The sequence below is a fragment of the Physeter macrocephalus genome, chromosome 15 (genome assembly GCF_002837175.3).
Source record: "Physeter macrocephalus isolate SW-GA chromosome 15, ASM283717v5, whole genome shotgun sequence".
Taxonomy (NCBI): Eukaryota; Metazoa; Chordata; class Mammalia; order Artiodactyla; family Physeteridae; genus Physeter; species Physeter macrocephalus.
Window position 1 is genome coordinate 33,812,384 of NC_041228.1, and position 4,052 is coordinate 33,816,435.

At 46.5% G+C, this 4,052-nt stretch overlaps 1 pseudogene; it reads right to left on the bottom strand.

Moving 5' to 3' along the window:
* Positions 1-377: 377 nt before the first annotated feature.
* LOC102993423 (60S ribosomal protein L7a-like) lies at positions 378-1,603 on the bottom strand (annotated as a pseudogene).
* Positions 1,604-4,052: the final 2,449 nt, after the last annotated feature.

Sequence of the window (4,052 nt, forward strand, 5' to 3'; positions counted from 1 at the left end):
GCACAAAGGCCAAAGCCATTCCCTCCGTTGTACCGTGGAGAGGATGAGTGGAGAGGATGGCAGCGCGCAGAGGGCAGGAGGCTGCCTGCCAGGTAACGAGCCCACACTCGACTCCGGAGGCACTGGGTGGGAAGTCATGCAAGAATTCTGAGCCAAGAATGGCCTGATTGCCTCTGAATTTTAGAAAAATAATGCTGGTGGTAATGGAAGAATTAGAGTATTCTTTCTCTCTCCTTCATTCATTTAATTAAAAATATATATTGAAAACTTCCTGTGGGACAAGACTGTGGTGTACCAGACCTGTGGGAAAAAAAGTCTGGGGCGAGATACAGCTCCAGATCTCACGAAGTTTACAGTTTCTGTGTGTGTGCATATAATACATAGCTCATATATACTATTTTATTTTATTTTATTTTATTTGGCTGCGCCGCGTGGCTTGCAGGATCTTAGTTCCCTGACCAGGGGTTGAACCCGGGACCCCGCAGTGAAAGCGCTGTGTCCTAACCACTGGACCTCTAGGGAATTCCCATTTGAGCTAATTTTTCTTTGTTTGTTTGGGTTTATTTTTGGCCAAAGAATTTTTATTACTTTTATGTACAGAAAACTCAGTAGTGTACACTCACCTGGCCAGTTTGGTAGGCAGCTCTTTGGCCTTTGCCTTTTCCAGCTTGGCAATGTGAGCCCCTGATTTTGGACCAAGGATGTTACTTCCCCAGTGACGGCAGATGTTGTCATATCATCATTGTAATCAGTCCTGATGGCTTCCACTAGCTTAGCCAGAGCCCCTTTGTCTTCCGAGTTGACTTGTGTGAAGGCAATGGTGGTGCAAGTCTTCCTGTGGCCCACATGTCCCAGCCTGGCCATCCCCTTGACGATGCAGTAAGGATCCCCCATCTTACAGCACAGGGCAGGCAGGAAGATCACCAGCTCAATGGGATCCACATCAGGTACAATCACCACCAGCTGAGCCTTCTTGTTCTCCACCAAGGTGGGGACAGTATTAACCCTCGCTTGAAGGACAGGTGGCCTCTTGGTGGGGACATCCCCTTTGCCCTCAGCTTTCTTCTCAGCTCAGGCCAGCAACCTCTGCTTCTTCTCTTGCTTCATCTCTGGTCTGTACTTGGGGGCCAGCTTAAGCAGGTGAGTAGCTGTTTGGTGGTCCAAGGCCTGGGTGAATTGGTTAAAAGCAGGAGGCACTTTCAGCTGCTTATAGAGAATTTGCCACTGCAGCCGGATATAGCGGGGCCGTTTGACGAAGTGGGTGAGGTCCCTTTTGGGCTGGATGTCCTGTCCAATGGCAAAATTCTTGGGCCTTTTTTCAAACAGGGGATTGATCACCTTCTTGGCCTGCTGCTTCTTCACGGCAGCAAGGGCCGGGGCCACCTTCTTCCCCTGGGCCTTCTTTCCCTTCGGCATCTTGAATGGCTGGCAGAGAGAGCTTGAGCTGATTTTTGTATATGACGTAAAGTAAGGTCCAACTTCATTCTTCTGCATGTGGATATACAGTTTTCCCAGCAATGTTTGTTAAAAAGACTGTCTTTTCCTCATTGAATGGTCTTAGCACCTTTGTTAAAAAGCGTTTGACCGTATATTCAGGGTTATTTCTGGGCTCTCTATTAGCTTCCATTGGTCTATATGTCTGTCCTATGACAGTACCATATTGTTTTGATTACTACACCTTTGTAGTAAGTTTTGAAATTAAGAAGTGTGAATCTTCTGATTTTGTTCTTTTTCAAGGTTATTTTGGCTATTCTCTTGAGATTCCATTTGAATTTTAGGATGGGTTTTTCTATTTCTGCAAAAAAAGCCATTGAGATTTTAATAGCAATCACGTTTGAATCTGTAGATTGGGTAGTATTTACACAGCATTTTGAATGCACTAAATGTCACAGAATTTATACTTTAAAATGGTTAATTATACATTTTGTGAATTTCAGCTTGATTAAAAAAAAAAATTGGGCAATTATACCTGAAGAGCAGGTATGGGGATGGCATGAGGCTGCTGGAAGGTAAAGGAGGTTGTGATCAGAGGGGGGAATGTTGGGATTGAAGACCCCAATACTGAATAGTTTAGGGCAGGTGAGGGCCCCTGGAGTTGAGCAGTAAAAATGGCTAAGGTGACCCAAAGCTTATCTCCAAAGACACTGACTTCACAGGAGATTCAAGACTGCAACTTCAGAAGGATACATGTCCAGTTAGGGATGGTGGCCATCACTGGAGTGGGGTGGGGATAGCTGAGATTATAGGGGAATTTTATTACTATAATATCTTTTTAAGGAGAAAAAATAATGAAAGTTGTTTTAAAGTTATAATACAGGAACTTTAATTTAGGAAAGGAGGACAATGACCTAAGTGCCTTTTTTTTTAAATTGTCGTGGGAGTGGCAGCAAGGTGTCAGATGATACAGGCAAGGATAGGGCGTGGACAGGCCAGCTGACTTAATCTCCTATTTATTTTCAGAGTAATGGTCTGGCAGTAATATTGTGGAGCTGGGAAATGGCCAATCCTGCCTTCCAACTCTGAAGTATGTGAGGCTTGTTAGAGTAAACACCCCTCAATTCAAGACGATAGCCAGGTTTCAGTTAAGGCAAGGAATGGGAGACAGACTGGGGATGTGGAAGGATTTGTTCACCACGAAATGAGGGTTCCAGAGAAAACAGAAAAGCGTGAGAAGGAAAGGAGCAGCTGGGGCATGTGTGTGGGAAGGCACAGGGCAGTTTGGGGACCAGTGTACAGGATAAGACGGATAACCAGAGGCATTCACATTTTGGCACTTACATGGAATGGGAATAGGGTAGTTCAGTGAGTCAGAGTGGCCTTAAAGGCCCAGAAAGACCTGTGATGTCAAGTTTAGTAACAGTGGGACAGGCCTCCTGGGATCCAAACAGGATATTGGACTTCAGCTGGGACTTTGGACAGTAGAATTTGGGTAGACAATAAAACAACAGTACAAAGTCCCTGAGGCAGACACGATTATGGATAACTCGAGGGCCCACGAGCAAACCAGGCAAACCGAAGCTGAAGGTTTGTATGGGGGTTTAGAAGGCTGGCTCTCAAGGGTGGGGCTGGGGTCTGAAGAGCCTTATAAGCCAGCAGAGGAGTCAAGACATGATTTGTGGGCGGACTCTGGGAGGCTTCATGCCAAGGAGTACTTCCCAGAACTTCTGCTGCCAGTGTCCTTGTCCCCACGGTGAGCCACAGCCAACCCCCACCTCTGCAGGAGACCCTCCAACACTAGCAGCCGTGTGGCTGACAGGGTCTTGGTGCTCCAGCCGGGTGTCAGGCCTGAGCCTCTGAGGTGGGAGAGCCGAGTGCAGGACATTGGTCCACCAGAGACCTCCCGGCTCCACGTAATATCAAATGGTGAAAGCTCTCCCAGAGATCTCCATCTCAGCGCTAAGACCCAGCTCCACTAAACGACCAGCAAGACACAGTGCTGGACACCCTATGCCAAACAACTAGCGAGACAGGAACACAACCCCACCCATTAGCAGAGAGACTGCCTAAAATCATAATAAGGTCACAGACAGCCCAAAACACACCACCGGACGCGGTACTGCCCACCAGAAAGACAAGATCCAGCCTCATACTCCAGAACACAGGCACCAGTCCCTTCCACCAGGAAGCCTACACAACCCACTGAATCAGCTTTAGCCACTGGGGGCAGACACCAGAAACAACAGGAACTACGAACCTGCAGCCTGCGAAAAGGAGAACCCAAACACAGTAAGTTAAGGAAAATGAGAAGACAGAGAAACACACAGCAGATGAAGGAGGAAGGTAAAAACCCACCAGACCAAACAAATGAAGAGAAAATAGGCAGTCTACTTTTGACCACCTAGAGGGGTGGGGTAGGGAGGGTGGGAGGGAGACACAAGAGGGAGGAGATATGGGGATACATGTATATGTATAGCTGATTCACTTTGTTATAAAGCAGAAACTAACACAACATTGTAAAGCAATTATACTCCAATAAAGATGTTAAAAAAAAAGATATGATTTGTAAGAAACAAAGCTTCATTATGGGTTTTTACCAGTGGAAGGACATGAAA